Source organism: Salminus brasiliensis, chromosome 9, assembly GCF_030463535.1.
Source record: "Salminus brasiliensis chromosome 9, fSalBra1.hap2, whole genome shotgun sequence".
In the NCBI taxonomy this organism is placed as follows: domain Eukaryota; kingdom Metazoa; phylum Chordata; class Actinopteri; order Characiformes; family Bryconidae; genus Salminus; species Salminus brasiliensis.
In genome coordinates, this window is record NC_132886.1 from 25,528,642 (window position 1) to 25,548,891 (window position 20,250).

The window sequence follows — 20,250 nt, forward strand, 5'->3', positions numbered from 1 at the left end:
CTGTTATGAACAGCTACCTCCAGGCTTCCAACAACAACACTGTGATTACTTTTTGTAATTATGTAACAGTTGGTGTAGTAGATAACAACACTGTCTTCGTCTGGTAGAGATTGATTCCCTAGCCAGACAGACACACCACACTATACCAATAATCACCATCATTCTTAATCACATTTTGATCTTGTATGGCTTGACACAACATCTCTCATTTTTTTTTAAATTCAGTTTTGTTTTATTGTTGTGTTATTGCTTGTTATTCCTGTTTTGCTATTTTATTTATTGTGCTTATTGTTAATTATTGTGCTATCCGGTGTCGATCTGAGGATGGGTTCCCCTTTTGAGTCTAGGTTCCTCTCAAGGTTTCTTCCTCTTGAGAGTTTGTCCTTGCCACTGTTGCCACTAGCTTGCTCAAAAGAGGCTTGGACCCGGATCTCTGTAAAGCTGCTTTGTGACAATATTTGTTGTACAAAGCACTATATAAATAAAATTACATTGAATGGAGTTCTTAGGCAAGACTCCAAACACTGTATTTACCTAGATGAGTCAAATGTAAGTTGCTCTGGACTGTCAAACTCAATAAATGGAAATGTGTGTAAGACTGTTTTATCTTGCAGTTTAAGACAAAACTGCACATACAAATGAATGTGAACTTTTTTGTTTTAAATCATATTTAAATTATTGTTGCGTGTGCCGGGGGTCTTGAAGATGCTTCTGGTGGACTATCACAAGATCGTCATCTTGTGCAAATGGACATGCTTTCTTTGTCAATTTTAACTTTCTAAACACTAAAGAGTTTTTTTAATATTCTGAAACTATTTGAAACAGGAACAGTGCCATACCCTACACATTTAATCTCCTCGGCCCAACATAAGCACTCATAAGCACTCAAACCTTTCAGCTGGTTAAACCACCTGCAGACCAAAAGAGATTCAATATGTGCTTTTAGCAGCAGTCTGTGGTTCTGCTCTTTATACAAAGAAAAACACTTTGATGAACATGAAGCTGTACATGGAGTTTGTACATGAGGTTTCTTTCTGGTGCAACATTTTTTTTTGCTGATCCCCAAAAGTCCACCATTTGTCATAAAGAGATTTGGTAACATGCTTTACACTCCTGAGACTTTACCTGAAAAGACAAATGCTTAATGGTGTGAGGATGAGCGAAGAAAATCTTCACTTCCACTTCATCATAAACATTGCTTTAGATCAAACAGCGAACAGGACGGACACAATGGTATTTTCTCATTAAAATAAAAAAGCTTAATCCTACTGAATCCCCTGCAGTGCTTCCAATAGGCAATTATAAAAAGCTCCAATGAGGAGTTGTTCTATCTTCTGTATTTGTTTGTCTTATTAACCCCATTAAAAAGCCTACCTCAATAAACTTCAGCTGGTTCAAAATGCTGCAGCCAGGGTCCTTACTAAAACTAGAAAATTTGACCATATCAGTCCAGTTCTATCAGCACTTCATTAGCTCCCAGTTAAATTCCGTATTGATTACAAAATTCTTCTATTAACAAATGGCCTCGCTCCTGAGTACCTGCGGGATCTTATTACATATTACGAACCATCAAGACTACTTAGATCTCAGGGTGCTGGACTCTTACTTGTTCCCAAAATTCAGAAAACCTCAACTGGGGGAAGAGCCTTTTCTTATAAAGCCCCCCAACTCTGGAATAACCTTCCAGATAATGTTCAGGACTTTAAATCCAAGCCGGAAACTCATCTGTTTAGTTTAACTTTTGGTAATTAATGTTTCCTAGATAAAGATTGCAGGTCCAGGGGTTCGCAGACCCAGGGAATTGTAGTACACTGAGATGCTGGAGCTGCTCACTGCTTACACGTGATCACTCAGGTTTGTTGACAGTGGAGCAGATAGATTCAGGCGTTTTCAGGGTGCTCCCGTGTCTGTGTTACCTTCTGGTTCTCTCCTTTTAATTAGGCTGTTATAGTCAGCCTAACCTGCCGGAGTCATCAGACACACTCTGATACTGCCCAACATTCTCTGCTCTCCATAAAATTCCTCTCAGAACTAACTCTGTCTCTTTACCTTCTCCGAGTAAATGGTCACCCAGCCCGACCTGCTGGAAGATTGCCCGCTGAGGTCCCCTCTACCTGCGTCAAACCAGCTGCCACCTACCGGTCCAACCAGCAGACCCCCCACCCACCACCACCCATAGCAGACCAGCGGCTCACCCGCCTACCACTGCTACCTGTTTAGTGACCATGTTAAAACCATTTTTAACTATCTGTTATACCTGGTTTGGTCATTTTTATCATTAATGTTTAAATAGTTCTGACCAGAGGAGGATGGGTCAGGTCCCCCTTGTGAGTCTTGGTTCCTCCCAAGGTTTCTTCCTCCAGCTCTGAGGGAGTTTTTCCTTGCCACTGTCGCCGTTGGCTTGCTCACTGGGGGTCTTTGATCCATCATGTCTTAGGTTATTTTCTTCTTTCTTCTTTGTCTCTGTCTTTTATTAATTACTATTTATGTAAAGTTGCTTTGTGACGACAACAGTTGTAAAAAGCGCTATACAAATAAATCTGACTTGACTTGACTTGACCTATGGCTCATTTCTATTACCAAAAAATATGCCCACCAGTTTGTACAGTCCCTGTAGTTACTGAGTAATACACCTTAGTGTGTAATAAGCCTTAAAAAGTGTGAAATGCTGCATCCAAGAAAATTGCACAAGCCAAAATGTAACAAAATACAAAACACAGTTGGAAGCATTTCTGTAGTACACCATCGCTGAGCTGAGACAGTGTTTCTGCTGCCTGATATGATGAATGTTCTGTGTTAAGGCTGAGTGTTGGATGGATGGCAGTTCCATTACATTCAAGGTGCCAGATGGCTTAAGCCTGCTGACCTCTGTCATAAGCCATCATGCCTGTGTCAGTCTTCTGGAAACTCAATTCTGATTTCTCAATTTTACATTTCTTTTTCATTTAGATGTCTGCCTCCTCAGACGTCATCTACAATTCAGTCTGTATCTGTTCATCCGTTAATTCTACCTTAGATTTGCATATAGAACCTGTACTAGTAATAAAAGATCTTGTAGTCTGTACTCTACTACAGCACATTGAGTGAGGCATATTAGATTATTCCACCCCAATGAAGTCGTTCCTCATGTAAACACTGTGGTGCAGGAATGTTATCTTATATAACGCAATAAAATGGCATCCTCAGAACTGGCAACTACAACCTGAAGGACAACGCAATCAATATTTTGAGTGTTTGGTAAATAAGAATTGTCCTAAATATTGCATGATGTTGCAACCAGTAGTTTTCCGCAGTAAAACTGTGGTCTTATTAGCAGATTAATGTCTCCCTCTAGAGGTTAAAACCCAGCACCACAGTACAGCTTCATCAAATACATAGTGGATCCACTGGTATATTCTGTAGTGGTGAACAAGGTAAAGACAAGCCTGTGATACACTACCATTCAACATTTGGAATCACTTGTCATATTAATTATTGTTGATGTAATACTAAATTATAACTCCATACACTCTCAATGTCATGATGCAAATACATTGAAACGCAGATGATTGATGTTAATGTAAGTAGCTCAAGTTAAACACTTCTGGCGCTTGCATGCAGTAATCAGAGTTTTATGCCGTTGTTGTCTCTGTAACATGCAACAAAAACAGAATCAGTCTCTCTATTGCTTGCTCACTGAGAAGCATGCATTAACTCAACTCTTCTTTTTTTTGGCCAGTCTTATGACTTTCAGTTTACTGGACAAATCAACTTCAGTATGGACTTACCTCAACGATGTGGGGAGAGGAGTGGAGAGAGTACCTGCAGATGAAGCTCCTCTGGGAGAAGATGTGGCGGAATGTGTGGCGTACATCCAGGTCCTCATGAGGCATGAGCTGAGCCACAGGACGGAGCGATTTAAGGTGAAATGGAGGAAAGAATAGGAGAGAAAGATTAAGTAAGAGCAAGAGAATGAGGCTCTGGAGGCAACACATGCATATGGAAAAGCTAAGGCAACTGGAGAAGCAGAAGGAGAGGTACCAGAGCCTGCTAGAAACAAAAAAAGCAGGAGAGACAGAGACACTGACCTGGCCAAACAGAGGAAAACAATTGCTTTGGATCTGTTAGAGCAGATAAGATGTACCGTAAAGTGAAAACAGAGAGAAGTGGAGAGAAAGATCACTGAGAGAAAGATAAGAAAGATGGATGAATAATCAGATGGAGAATCACCACCATGCTGGTGGTGTAGGAGATTAAGACTGAAGTTCAGGAGGCTCAGGAGGAGGAGATGAAAAAACAAAGGAGGCAGGAAGAGCAGAAGAGTAAATAGATGGGGTGACTGAGAGAGCAGGAGGTGGAACGAGATAGGGATGAAGAGATTCAAACAAAAAAAAAAGTGATGAAAAGACAGAGGGAGGTTGAAGTAGAAAACACAGACACTGGAGAGGTGGCAACAGAGCTAGAAAAGTAAGACACTGTTAATGAAGATGTACAGCTGATTGAGAGAGATGCTGAGAACAAGAAAGGTAAGCTGTAATCTAGGAAGGTGATGTTCAGGGACCCCCTAGTGGCCCAGTGAGAAGCTAAAACTACTACTGAGACAATAGTCTGAAAATGAAGATCATTAGTAGGAGCAAGAAAACAAAGCAGCCAAATCCTTATGAGCAGTTTGAAAAGGAACATAAGGAGCTGCTGAACAGCTGTGAAATCTTAGTCGGATGCACTACTGAGACAGAAGAGACAGGAGAGAGAGAGAGATGGTCATGAAAGAGTGGAGTGGAGGCATTGAGGAAGAGAAGGTGAAGATAAAGGAGGAGTGGAAGGCTGAAGAAAGGGAGAGAAAGATGATGCAGAGAGAGAGAAGCTTGAGAGAAAGACAGAGGAAAAGAAGAGAGATGATGTGGAAATGATGGCAAGAGAGGAAGTCCAGTGGCAGAAGGAGAATGTAGAGAAAAAATGTGGGAGTCTGAAAGAAAGAGAAGGTTCAACCCATGCTGGTAGTGGAGGACAGTGAGTCTAACATTGATGGAGGTAGAGAAGGTAAAGATGCAAGCAACAGATAGACTGGTAGAGACAGAGAAGGAGGAAATGTTTACAGAAAAGAAAACAAAGGCTATAAAATTAAGAACGTGACAGTATTTAACCTTATTTGGCAGTACAGAATGCCAAAAATAAAAACATGGTATTACAATATGTATCAAAGCAAGTAAAAAGAGGTTTTTTTACGGTTAAAACCTTAAATATTGTGCTGTTAAATTAAAAGGGCACTCTGAGGTCACTTTAGGATTTAGATCGGACACAAATGGTCTTGGAATGAGAACAATTAAACCGCATTTTTGTCAGTCCATCCAGCGTTAAAAGAAAGTCTTTGAGCTTGTGGCTGACCAAAAGACATAGAAAGGGATCCATTCACTGCATCACTGCCAGACTAGGTATCCATCTCTCAAGTCCGAGTCTGGTCTTGCAACTCTAAGAGAGCCAAGAAAGCAACTCTGACTGACCCCATCAGCAGCCTATGAACCACTGCATCCACACCATTCAGAGTTGCAGTCTCCAGTAGGAGCACCACGGTAACCATACTTGATTCCTTCAGCCTCCGGGACAGTGTTCAGGGTCAACTCTCCATGACAGCTATTCGAGCTCCATGAGCCACTGGCTCCTGCAGAAACCAATAAATAGAGTAACTAGGGGCCTGCCATGCTCTAAAAAACACGTAAATAAAAAGACAGTTCCATACACTGTATTTCATCAAAACACAATCCTGCGCAAGATGAAACCTGCCAAAAGACATCTCCACAGAGTACCTAGAAACTTAGAAATACATATTCGAAACTAAGTAGATCAAATCTGCTTCACTTGGTTTGGGTGCATGTCGGTACAGCAGCTCAATAAGTATGGAGATCCGCAAGATCATCCACTAGGAGGAGTCGTCCACAAACACTGTGAAATATCAAACATAATGAATATTAGTGAGCTGAGTGTTGGAGTTTAAAAGGTAAACATTATTTCAAAAACTAAATTTAAAAACATATGGAAAATGTAAAAGGTTGTGATGTACGACACATCTCGTAAACTCATGTATCATCTAGAATCCTGAGATTCTCCATTTCTAAATACCACTTCACTGCCTGTTCCAGTGCAATTTACAAGTGTACAAATGCTGTTTCCCAGTTTCAGACCCAGCATTAGCTCGGGCACTGGGGCTTCTGGGAACTGCAGTCTTCTCCAATCTCTATGCCACCATTAATACAGCTAATTAATTTGGTCGCTGAACTTCTGCAGCACCGATATACCCCTATCTTCCTAACTAATAGGCATATCTTCATAGTCTTAATAGCAGAGAATTCATCTTCAGAAAGAAGGGGTTGAGCTTTCCTCCTCTTTCCCAGCTGTAACACTCTCACTCCACACAGAGTGGTTAGCGCTAGCTAGCTCATTCAGAGTTAGCTAGCTAGCATCAGCAGTTTTACCTCAATTCCCTTCAGCAAATCTTCCCATTTGGAGACATATTTACCCAACAGAAAGGTTGTGTTCGTCTTGACTGGCCTGACATGTGTAACTGAAGCAGACTTGAGGCTGTCGTTTGTCGTTTGTTTAATGCCCTTTAGCCGTTAGCTTGGCTAAGTGGCTCCTCTAGCTACTGCATCTCACTGCAATGAGGGGCTTTCCTGTTGCCTTATTGCTGCGTTGCTCTCAAACTTCGTTTTAATTTTAGAACCTTTTAGAACCATTATCACAGTGTTCTAGCTAACTGATGACCGTTGTTTAACATACTGGTTTTAAGAGTAAGTCGGCAGACGTTAGACTGAAGCTGCGAACCGTTAACGCCTCAACCACCACCACGCATGCGCACTCCCACAGCCCAGCCCGACCACACAGTCATAACGTAGAAAGAGCCAGAACTCTAACCCTGCACATTTACAGCCTTTTTGGCTGCTACAGTTGACATGCTCATGTATTACATTTCACTCATAATCGATGTGATCATTTAACACATTGAATTTAAGCAGCAGCATTCATGCAGTAACAGATGACACTTTTATAAACACAGGACACATTTATGTACTGGTATATTATGTATGACACATTGATGTGTAATGGCTCTCGTGTCTGGCAAGCGAACAAATCACATAGTGGTGAGCATATATGAGTGAACACAGTGTGTTTGCAGTATTTAGAAAATAATACTGTAATTATGCTAATGAAGTACTTTCAAAAGTATCAAAATGAAAAATCAGACATATAAACCAATATTCTGAGTGTTTGGGAAATAAACACTGTTGTAAATAGTGCATCATGTTGCAATCAGTAGTTTTCCTCAAGCTGCAGTGAAACTAGGCTAAACTCAGGCTGTCTTGTTAGCAGATTCGTGTCTCCCTCTAGAGGTTCAAACCCAGCACCACAGTCCAGTCCATTCAGCAGCGGTGAACAAGGGAAAGACACGTCCATGATACACTAGCATTCAACATGTGGAATCACTTGTCATATTAATAATCGCTGATATAATATTCAATGATAAATCTTTACATCTAAATACTGTAAAAAGAAATGATATCAGATATTATTTTTAAGGAAAAATCATGAAACAATAAAAACGAATTCAACTAACAACTTTAATTAAACAGAAAATAAATACAATAAAAATGGATATACGATTTAAATGCATAGAAAATGAATAAATAAATAAATAAATTATATAAATGTGACTAAACAGGTGAACAGAAACCGCTCGCGCGCCCGTTTTCTTTATGATTTCTTAATTTTTACATTTTCTTTCTTAAAAATAAAATCGTGACAACCCCAGATCTGGATGTTTCATCTGAATAATGTGTTCACTCTCAACCTCACGACGCAAATCCACCTGAAGTCTGATCATCAGTGTTAATGTCAGTGTTTAATGGAAGGTAAATGTATGAGGTCATTGAAGCTTCAGCATTTCTGGAGCTTCATTGGGATTGTTGGCAATATCGGCCTGAGCTTATCTTGTGTGTTAGCAAGCAAATAAACAGGGAAACGCAGAATGAACTGTAAACAGGTAGGAGAACTGTCTCATCTGGCTGTTCAGTCTCTTTCTATGTAAAGATATATTTATAGATATATAGATATATTTATATATAAATAATGTAAAACGGTTTAGTCCATCTGCAGCTTGTTTGGTGCTCAGAACATGCTCCTACAGTCACCCTTAGGTCGAGCATTTGGGCTGGTGTGGAGTGTGCACTGGCTGAGCGCGTGCTTTAAATGCTCTGTTGTTTTAAATATAATCATTTGTTGTGAGATCTGGTTGACCGGATCCAACAAACTTGCTGAATTGTGTGAATCGGTCAAATATGGCCATCATTTGGTTTTGCGGCTGCATACTGTCGTTATTTTTGCTCTGTTCTGTTCACTTTTCATGAGATGATACTGCTAAATGAGGGAGCCTGTTGTTTGCTTTGCCGACCTTCAAACTGCACGTTTGTCTTTATATATTTAATGTAGTATATAATAATTATGTGTATATACTGGCTCGTTTTTTTATTATTAATTTTTTTAATAAAAATGGTTAATCAGACTTATGACGTTGTTTTATCGCAAACGTGCAAAAAAATAAAAAAATAAAAACAAAAAAAAAATCAGTCTCTCTCTCTCTTGCTCACCCACTCGCTCACGGGCGGCTCTCGCGCTCTCAGTTTAATGAGCATAGGCTGTCAATCATCCTGTTTAGAACGCCGCTCATTGTGACGTCATCGCTCCGTTACAGTGGCGCCTATAAAAGGCCACGCCTTCTCTGACTGGTCCAGTCTGATGACCTGCAGTCTAGCGGACGGACCTCAACGATGCGGGGAGAGGAGTGGAGAGATTACCTGCAGGGGAAGCTCCTCCGGGAGAGGATTTGGCTGGAAGAGCGCATGGAGAACATCCAGGTTCTCATGAGTCGGGAGCTGCGCCACAAGATGGAGCAGTTCAAGGTGGAACGGAGAAAGGCAGAAGAGAAAGGGATGGAGGGATTAGGAAGGAGGGAGGAGGAAGTGAGGGAGAAGGTGACAGCTCTGGAGGTGACCATGAAGGAAGTTGTGGAAAGGCTGAGGCTGCTGGAGAAGCAGAATGAGGGGTACCAGAGCCTTCTGGAGGAACAGAAAAGGGCTGAGATAGAGAGGCAGAGAGCTGAGGCAGAGAAGAGAGAGCTAGAGAGAAAGAGAGTGCGAGCTCTGGAGGTGACCATGGAGGAAACTCTGGAGAAGCTGAGGCAGCTGGAAAAGAAAAACGAGAAGTACCAGACCCTGCTGGAGGAACAGAACAGGGCTGAGATAGAGAGACAGAGAGCCGAGGCAGAAAAGAGAGAGTTAGAGAGAGGGAAAGAAGAGCTGAGGGAGCAGCAGGAACAGCTGGTGGTACAGGAAAGAAATTTCCTCATTGACCTCACCAAGCAATGGAAGACCGTTGCTTTGGATCAACTTGAGCAAATGAGGTGTACCAGAGAGCGAAAACAGAGAGAGCTGGAGAGCTGGAGAGAGATGGAGGAAAAGATACTGGAGGCTAGGAAGGATAACAACTTGGTGCGAGTAAGAACTGAAGAGGAGAGAAGGAAGGCCTTTGCTGAAATCGAACAGCTGAGGGAGAGACAGAAAAAGATGCTGGAGGAAGACAGAAAGATCACAGAGAGAAAGATAAGAAACAAGAAACGGGAGCACGAGATGAAGGTGGTCATGGAGGAGGAGTGGAGGAACATCAAAGAAGAGAAGATAAAGATTAGGGAGGAGAGGAAGGCTGTGGAAAGAGAGAAGATGATGCTACAGAGAGAGATGAGGAAACAGATGAGGAAGCTTGAGATAGAGGAGGAGGAGAGAAAGAAGAAGGAGCAGGAGGAGCTGAGGAGAGACTATGTGGCAGTTGCGACAAAGGCGGTCCAGTGGCCGGAGAACGCAGAGAAAGAGTGTGAGAGTCTAGAGGAGATTAAAACTAAAGCTCAGGGTCAGGAGGAGGAAGAGGAGGAGAGGAGACTGGCCAGACTGAGGAAAGATGAACAAAGGATGAGGAAGCTGAAGAGGAGGCAGGAAGAGCAGAAGAAAGAGAAAAGGGAGAAGAGAAGTGAAGAGATGAGGAGGCTGAGAGAGCAGGAGGTGGAGAGAGAGAGACTGGAAGTTGAAGTGACTGCGAGAGAGATGGAGGCTGAAGTAGAGAACACGGGCACAGCAGAGGTGGCTTCAGAGGTAGAAAAGAAAGACACTGAGGCTAAAGATGTTCAGCTGGTGAAGAGAGAGGCAGAGAAAAAGAAAGAACAGCTGAAATCAAGAAGGGTGACGTTCAGTCATCCTCTAGTGACTCCATGGCCCAGTGAGAAGCCAAAACCTCTGCTGAAACAGACGCCTAAAACCAACAGTCTGAACATCATCAGTAAGAGCAAAGGAATGAAGCAGCCGGATCCTTATGAGCAGTTTGATAAGGAACTTGATGATCTGCTGAACAGCTGTGAAATCTGAGACACAAACAACAGGAGAGAGAGAGAGAGAGAGAGAGAGAGAGAGAGAGAGAGAGGAAGCTGAAGTGATAGGGGGAGAGGAAGAGGAATGGGGAAATGGGGTGAGGAATGGGTTAATGATGGGGCGGGAGAGGAAGCTGCAGTGAAAGGGGAGAGAGAGAGAAAGCTGCAGAGATGGGAGAGCGAAAGAGAAAGCTGGAGTGATGGAGAGAGAGAGAGAGAGAGAGAGAGAGAGAGAGAGAGAGAGAGAGAGAGAGAGAGAGAGAAAGACACAGGAAGGTACAGTACTGAAGAGAAAGAGAGAGACAGGAAGCTGCAGTGATGAGAGAAAGTGAGAGACAGGAAGCTGCAATGATGGAGAGAGAGAAAGAGACAGGAAGCTGAAGTAATGGAGAGAAAGAGAGAGACAGGAAGCTGAAGTGATGGAGAGAAAGAGAGAGAAAGAGAGACAGGAAGCTGCAATGATGAAGAGAGAGAGAAAGAGACAGGAAGCTGGAGTGATGGAGAGAAAGAGAGAGACAGGAAGCTACAGTGATGGAGAGAGAGAGAGAGAGAGAGAGAGAGAGAGAAAGACACAGGAAGATTCATTGATGGAGAGAAAGAGAAACAGGAAGCTTCGGTGATGGAGAGAGAGAGACAGAAACATGCAGTGATGGAGAGAGAGAGAGAGAGAGACAGGAAGATGCAGTGCTTGAAAGAGAGACAGGAAGCTGCGGTGATGGAGAGAAAGAGAGACAGGAAGATGCAGTGATGGAGAGAGAGAGACAGGAAGCTGCGGTGATGGAGAGAAAGAGAGACAGAAACATGCAGTGATGGAGAGAGAGAAACAAGGAGCTGCGGTTATAGGGGAGGGAAAGAGGACACTGCAGTAATGGAGAATAAGAGAGAGACACAGGGAGCTACAGTGATTGAGAGAAAGAGAGAGACAGGAAGCTGCAGTAATGGAGCGAAAGAGAGAGACAGGAAGCTACAGTGATGGAGAGAGATAGAGAGAGAGAAAGAGAAAGACAAAACGCTGCAATGATGGAGAGAGAGAGAGAAAGAGAAGGGAAGCTGCAATGATGGAGAGGGAGAGAGAGAGAGAGAGAGAGAGAGAGAGAGAGAGAGAGAGGGAGAGAGAGATAGAGAGAGAAAGAGACGGGAAGCTGCAATGATAGAGCGAAAGAGAGAGACAGGAAGCTACAGTGATGGAGAGAGAGAGAGGGAGACAAAGAGACAAGAAGATGCAGTGATGGAGAGAAAGAGAGAGAGAGAGAGAGAGGAAGCTGAAGTGATAGGGGGAGAGGAAGAGGAATGGGTAATGGGGCGAGGAATGGGTTAATGATGGGGCGGGAGAGGAAGCTGCAGTGAAAGGGGAGAGAGAGACAGAAAGCTGCAGAGATGAGAGAGCGAAAGAGAAAGCTGGAGTGATGGAGGGAGAGAGAGAGAGAGAGAGAGAAAGACACAGAAAGGTACAGTACTGAAGAGAAAGAGAGAGACAGGAAGCTGCAGTGATGAGAGAAAGTGAGAGACAGGAAGCTGGAGTGACGGAGAGAAAGAGAGAGACAGGAAGCTGGAGTGATGGAGAGAAAGAGAGAGACAGGAAGCTGGAGTGATGGAGAGAAAGTGAGAGACAGGAAGATGCAGTGATGGAGAGAAAGAGAGAGACAGGAAGCTGGAGTGATGGAGAGAAAGTGAGAGACAGGAAGATGCAGTGATGGAAAGAGAGAAAGAGAGACAGGAAGATGCAGTGATGGAGAGAGAGAGACAGAAAGCTGCGGTGATGGAGAGAGAGACAGAAACATGCAGTGATGGAGAGAGAGAAACAAGGAGCTGCGGTTATAGGGGAGGGAAAGAGGACACTGCAGTAATGGAGAATAAGAGAGAGAGACACAGGGAGCTACAGTGATTGAGAGAAAGAGAGAGACAGGAAGCTGCAGTAATGGAGCGAAAGAGAGAGACAGGAAGCTACAGTGATGGAGAGAGAGAGAGAGAGAGAGAGAGAGAGAGAAAGACACAGGAAGATTCATTGATGGAGAGAAAGAGAAACAGGAAGCTTCGGTGATGGAGAGAGAGAGAGAGAGAGAGAGAGACAGGAAGATGCAGTGATGGAGAGAGAGAGACAGGAAGATGCAGTGCTTGAAAGAGAGACAGGAAGCTGCGGTGATGGAGAGAAAGAGAGACAGGAAGATGCAGTGATAGAGAGAGAGAAACAAGGAGCTGCGGTTATAGGGGAGGGAAAGAGGACACTGCAGTAATGGAGAATAAGAGAGAGAGACACAGGGAGCTACAGTGATTGAGAGAAAGAGAGAGACAGGAAGCTGCAGTAATGGAGCGAAAGAGAGAGACAGGAAGCTACAGTGATGGAGAGAGAGAGAGAGAGAGAGAGAGAGAGAGAGAGAGAAAGAGAAAGACAAAACGCTGCAATGATGGAGAGAGAAAGTGAGAGACAAGAAGCTGCAGTGATGGAGAGAAAGAGAAAGACAGGAAGCTGCAATGATGGAGAGAGAGAGAAAGAGAAGGGAAGCTGCAATGATGGAGGGAGAGAGAGAGAGAGAGAGAGAGAGAGAGAGAGGGAGAGAGAGAGATAGAGAGAGAAAGAGACGGGAAGCTGCAATGATAGAGCGAAAGAGAGAGACAGGAAGCTACAGTGATGGAGAGAGAAAGAGGGAGACAAAGAGACAAGAAGATGCAGTGATGGAGAGAAAGAGAGAGAGAGAGAGAGAGAGAGAGAGAGAGAGAGAGAGAGAGGGAGACTTTAACATTACTTTATTTGACCCCTTCAAGGGCGCTACATCATGTAAATGTCACCGCAGGCCATCCCAGCCATCGAGCAGCACATAAACCAACAATCATTTTAAAATGAACAATAAATAAAGAAAATTAAACAAAAGCAATAAATAATGAATTAAACAAGAAGAAACACTGATTTCCATCAATAAAAAACAGGCATAAAACAGAGCTCACCATCCGACACCCAGCACACCGCCTCCCCACAGCACCACACCAGTTTAAAAGTCTCTAAATCAGACACACTTTAATTAAAACCAATCAAAACCCTGGATTTCACCAGTCTAGAGAGGGGTCCGGACAGCGTCACAGTCAGCTGACTGTGCCACACGGTTTTTGCGGCTGATGTACACTGCCTGTTTAGCCTGACCCAGAAGAAAAGATATCAGCTGACACTTGGACCGCTCTCTCCGAACATACCTAAAACCCAGGATAAAAGTCTGAGGTGTAAAAATCACGTTAAAAGACGTAAAAATGGTGCGTAAAACAGCAAACAGGGGACGCAGTCTAAAACATAAAAGCGTGAAACACTGTCTCCCTCTGAGGACAGAAAGGACAGTGCTGCGTGACCTCAGGATTTAAAACACAGATAAAAGAGTTGACGGAGACAATACCGTGTAAAACCCTCCACTGGAGGTCCGCCACTCTCTTAGCTAACGGTGGTTTATACAGCGCTCTCCATTCTGGGTGAACTTCATCACCAAGACCTAGAGCAGCTCCCCACGGCGTATTGGGTCTGCCGTCCAGTCGCTTCTTATTAAATACCTTTACACAAGCCCTGTACAGACGCTGACCCAAGACTGAACTGAGCTTCATACTCAGCTCCTCTGAGCAGTCCAGTAAGGGACCATGACAGTCCTGCAGGCCAGGCATGATAGCCACCCTGGGGAAAGGGTCCTCCTCAACAGGGCTGAGCAACCCAGCACCATAGTCCATTAGCATCACTCTTTCATCCGAGTAGAGCTCTAGCCTCCAGCACTGTACAAGCCGGGCCACGCAGAGAAAGAGTGTGAGAGTCTAGAGGAGATTAAAACTGAAGCTCAGGGTCAGGAGGAGGAAGAGGAGGACAGGAGACTGGCCAAACTGAGGAAAGATGAACAAAGGATGAGGAAGCTGAAGAGGAGGCAGGAAGAGCAGAAGAAAGAGAAAAGGGAGAAGAGAAGTGAAGAGATGAGGAGGCTGAGAGAGCAGGAGGCGGAGAGAGAGAGACTGGAAGTTGAAGTGACTGCGAGAGAGATGGAGGCTGAAGTAGAGAACACGGGCACAGCAGAGGCGGCTTCAGAGGTAGAAAAGAAAGACACTGAGGCTAAAGATGTTCAGCTGGTGAAGAGAGAGGCAGAGAAAAAGAAAGAACAGCTGAAATCAAGTAGGGTGACGTTCCATAGACCAGTGAGAAGCAAAAACCTCTGCTGAAACAGACGCCTAAAACTGATAGTATGAACATCTTTTTTAAGAGCAAAAAAATGAAGCAGCCGGATCCTTATGAGCAGTTTGATAAGGAACTTGATGATCTGCTGAACAGCTGTGAAATCTTAGTTGGATGCACTACTGAGACAGAAGAGACAGGAGAGAGAGAAGATGGTCATGAAAGAGTGGAGTGGAGGCATTGAGGAAGAGAAGGTGAAGATAAAGGAGGAGTGGAAGGCTGAAGAAAGGGAGAGAAAGATGATGCAGAGAGAGAGAAGCTTGAGAGAAAGACGCAGGGAAAAGAAGACTTTATGAGCTGAGGAGAGATGATGTGGAAATGATGGCAAGAGAGAAAGTCCAGTTGTAGAAGGAGAATGTAGAGAAAGAATGTGGGAGTCTGAAAGAAAGAGAAGGTTCAACCCATGCTGGTAGTGGAGGACAGTGAGTCTAACATTGATGGAGGTAGAGAAGTTAAAGATGCAAGCAACAGATAGACTAGTAGAGACAGAGAAGGAGGAAATGTTTACAGAAAAGATACCTCTAAGCTTAGACATTACTAAGCACAAGTTAATTAAGTGACCATAGTACTCTGCTATTCGCCCAAGTATTCTCGGAAGAGGTGGGTCTTAAGTCTGCGTTTGAAGACAGCGAGGGGAAGCTCCTTCCACCATTTCGGTGCCAGGACAGAAAAAAGCCTGGACGCTTGTCTTCCGCGGATTTTGAGGGATGGCTTGAAGCTCGAAGGGCTCTTGGTGCGGATCGGCTTTTGACCATTGCCATCAAGTACAGAGGGGCTTGTCCGTTCTTGTCTTTGTAGGCCAGCGTCAGGGATTTGAATCTGATGCGGGAAGCAGCTACAGGAAGCCAGTGAAGGGAACGCAGCAGTGCAGTGACATGGCTGAATTTAGGAAAATTGAAGACGACCCGTGCCGCTGCATTCTGGATGAGTTGCAGGGGCCTGATGGTGTGCAGAGGGAGAACAGCCAGAAGAGAGCTGCAGTAGTCAAGTCTGGAAGTGACGAGAGACTGAACAAGCACCTGGGCGGCCTCTATAGAGAGGAAGCGTCGAATTCTCCGGATGTTGTACAGAAGAAATCTGCAGGACCGAGTTACGTTTGCGACATGACTTGAGAACGATAACTGATCATCCATGACTACACCAAGGCTTCGAGCTTCTGTAGAAGGAGTGACCAGTGAGTTCTCAAAGGAGATGGCAAGATCGTTTTTAGGTCCAGCAGTTCCCGGGATGTACAGCAGCTCCGTCTTGCTGGGGTTAAGTTTAAGGTGGTGAGCCGCCATCCAAGAAGAGACGTCAGCGAGGAATGCTGAGATGCGGGCAGAAACCTGTGGGTCAGACGGTGGGAAAGAGAGCATGAGTTGAGTACAGAATGCCAAAAATAAAAACATGGTATTACAATATGTATCAAAGCAAGTAAAAAAAGAGGTTAAAACCTTAAATATTGTGCTGTTAAATTAAAAGGGCACTCTGAGGTCACTGTAGGGTTTAAAATGGACACAAATGGTCTTGGAATGAGAACAATCAAACTGCATTTTTGTCAGTCCATCCAGCGTTAAAAGAAGGTCTTTAAGCTTGTGAGTGACCAAAACTAGGTCACTCTAGGTCACTGCCAGACTAGGTATCCATCTCTCAAGTCCGAGTCCGGTATTGCAACTCTAAGAGAGTCAAGAAAGCAACTCTGACTGACCCCATCAGCAGCCTATGAACCACTGCATCCACACCATTCCGAGTTGACCCTGCAGTCTCCACTTGATTCCTTCAGCCTCCAGGACATTGTTTAGGGTAAACTCTCCATGACAGCTATTCGAGCTCCATGAGCCACCGGCTCCTGCAGGAACCAATAAATAGAGTAACTGGGGGCCTGCCATGCTCTAAAAACACGTAAATAAAAAGACAGTTCCATACACTGTATTTCATCAGTCCACAATAAAAACACGACCTCGTCCAGACCCTTTGTCCTGCGCAAGATGAAACCTGCCAAACATCACAGAGTACCTAGAAACTTAGAAATACATATTTGATACTAAAAGCAGATCAAATCTCAGTATAACTGATAGAGATTGGAGCGGCTCCACGATCTAAGCATCTTTATAGATTTGGAGATTTTTCTCATATCTGTGACTGAAAATGCAAAACTCGCTTATGCACAGGTGTAAACGTGACCAGCACAGAATGAGCTGAGCGATAAATTCCTTACTTATGAACAAGTTGTTGTTTTCTTATGTAGGTCAATTTTAGCAAAACATTTTATGCTGCATTTAACAGCAACATTTTTAATTTGACATCATTTAGTTAAATCTGAATGTGGAGAGCAAAATGGAGCAGAAACATATCCGAACTAAACATTAAAAAAATCGATAAACAAGAAACAAAAATGGAGGAAAAATCCTCCTTGGAAAATATCATAACTGGTACAGCGTTGGAAAGGCATTATTTTAGTTTTGTAGACACTGACAGTACTCTAAAAAAGATTTACTTCATTCTTACATAAATTAGACATTAATTCTAGGATTTCTACTGTTAAAACTGTTTAAATGGATCATTTCAGAGGCTGACCTTCTCAACTCTTACAGTATAAGACCAGTGTGATGCCGTTGTAAGATTGAGAAAATGTTAAACCTTTCTTAAAAATAAAAATAAGACAAATAAGATGATTGCTGAAGCTTTTTGGCTGAACTTTTTTCTTACACAAAAGTAATTTAAGACACTTTTGTCATTTAAGGGACATATCACCTCTTATAAATCTGTCAGATTTCAGCTCCGACCTTAGGTCTGCTCTTACCATTTTGTGTATGAAAGAGAAGAAACTCTGTTAAGAGGCTCCGGTGAAGCGGGTGTACCGTGTGTTTGAGAGACTATTAGGTATGACATTGACCTAAGAGCCTTACAAGCACCCAACACGTCCGATTCACCAGAGCTAAGACATTCCTCTGGATGAGGATCTTCTGATGTTGGTTCTCTCCTCCACAAAATGGTAAGAGCAGACATATGAACCTTTGGGTGGATGGTTTCAATTTAGCGCCTTCAACCACAGATGTAAGTCCTCTTCTTAAGAAGGCGACGGATAGTTATATGGTGTCCCGCAGCAATCTGATCTCTTTGTGTTGTGCTCATAACAACCCAGGTGAGAAATGAGCTGAGATGATGCTGTCATCTATCTTCTACACAGAGCTCTTTCTCACCTGGAGAAGCCTGGCAGCACTGTGAGAATCACCTTCTTTGATTTCTCCAGTGCATTTAACACCATACAGCCAGGGCCCCTAAAGGACAAGCTGGGACACTGTGGAGTGGACAGTCACCTGTTGAACTGGATACTGGACTACCTCACCAACCGACCACAGTACGTGAGGGCACGGGACTGTGTCCATGTACAGCTCACCAACCTGTCGGCCTCATAACCAATGAGGAGGACAGCGAGTACAGAAAACTTATTCAGGACTTTGTGGACTGGTGTCTGCAGAACCACCTTCAGATAAACGCAGGAAATACCAAAGAACTGGTGGTGGATTTCCACAGGTGCAGACACCCCCTCCATTAGTCAACATCCAGGGTATGAACATTGAGAGTGTGGACTCTTATAAATACCTGGGTGTTCATCTGAACAACAAACTGGACTGGTCAGTTAACACTACTGCACTCTACAAGAAAGGCCAGAGCAGACTCTACCTGCTGAGGAGATTGAGGTCCTTTGAAATGCAGGGAGCACTCCTGAGGACGTTCTTCGACACAGTGGTGGCATCTGCCATCTTTTATGGAGTGGTCTGCTGGGGCAGTAGCATCTCGACGGCAGACAAAAAGAGACTGAACAAACTAATAAAGAGAGCCGGCTCTGTCCTGGGATGCTTCTTAGACCCGGTGCAGGTGGTGGGAGACAGGAGGATGACAGCCAAGCTGGCATTCTTTCCTGCTGCCGTCAGACTCCACAACCAGCGCTGCTCCCAGTGGACCACATACACACACACTTAACTACACACACATGTTCAGGGAACAGAGGTCCCTCAATGTAAAAATACTATGTGCAATACCCCCCTCCCCCAACACACACACATGTGCAATTAAAAGTCATTTGCAATAACCTGTAAATAATATTGTTGCTTTTTTACTTCTTATTTATATTGTGTAGATAGTGTAATTTATTGATCTATGTTTTTGGAACTGAGTGTCTTGCTATCCCTTTCTGCTGTGACACTTTTTGTGAATTTCCCCCCTGTGGGACTAATTAAGGATTCTCTTATCTTATCTAACGCTGTTGTTCAAATGGAGCAAATTCTTATTACTGCGGCTGGACTCTATATCAAGATAACCACCCCCACTGTTTTATGGTAAAAAATGCTGTGTTCACTTGCTTAACAGAGGGTTTTATTTCACATATGGTTAAGTAGTGAATACAGCTTCACTTGGTTTGGGTGCATGTCGGTACAGCAGCTCAATAAGTATGGAGATCCGCAAGATCATCCACTAGGAGGAGTCGTCCACAAACACTGTGAAATATCAAACATAATGAATATTAGTGAGCTGAGTGTTGGAGTTTAAAAGGTAAACATTATTTCAAAAACTAAATTTAAAAACATATGGGAAATGTAAAAGGTTGTGATGTACGACACATCTCGTAAACTCATGTATCATCTAGAATCCTGAGTTTCTCCATTTCTAAATACCACTTCACTGCCTGTTCCAGTGCAATTTACAAGTGTACAAATGCTGTTTCCCAGTTTCAGACCCAGCATTAGCTCGGGCACTGGGGCTTCTGGGAACTGCAGTCTTCTCCAATCTCTATGCCACCATTAATACAGCTAATTAATTTGGTCGCTGAACTTCAACTGCACCGATATACCCCTATCTTCCTAACTAATAGGCATATCTTCATAGTCTTAATAGCAGAGAATTCATCTTCAGAAAGAAGGGGTTGAGCTTTCCTCCTCTTTCCCAGCTGTAACACTCTCACTCCACACAGAGTGGTTAGCGCTAGCTAGCTCATTCAGAGTTAGCTAGCTAGCATCAGCAGTTTTACCTCAATTCCCTTCAGCAAATCTTCCCATTTGGAGACATATTTACCCAACAGAAAGGTTGTGTTCGTCTTGACTGGCCTGACATGTGTAACTGAAGCAGACTTGAGGCTGTCGTTTGTCGTTTGTTTAATGCCCATTAGCCGTTAGCTTGGCTAAGTGGCTCCTCTAGCTACTGCATCTCACTGCAATGAGGGGCTTTCCTGTTGCCTTATTGCTGCGTTGCTCTCAAACTTCGTTTTAATTTTAGAACCTTTTAGAACCATTATCACAGTGTTCTAGCTAACTGATGGCCGTTGTTTAACATACTGGTTTTAAGAGTAAGTCGGCAGACGTTAGACTGAAGCTGCGAACCGTTAACGCCTCAACCACCACCACGCATGCGCACTCCCACAGCCCAGCCCGACCACACAGTCATAACGTAGAAAGAGCCAGAACTCTAACCCTGCACATTTACAGCCTTTTTGGCTGCTACAGTTGACATGCTCATGTATTACATTTCACTCATAATCGATGTGATCATTTAACACATTGAATTTAAGCAGCAGCATTCATGCAGTAACAGATGACACTTTTATAAACACAGGACACATTTATGTACTGGTATA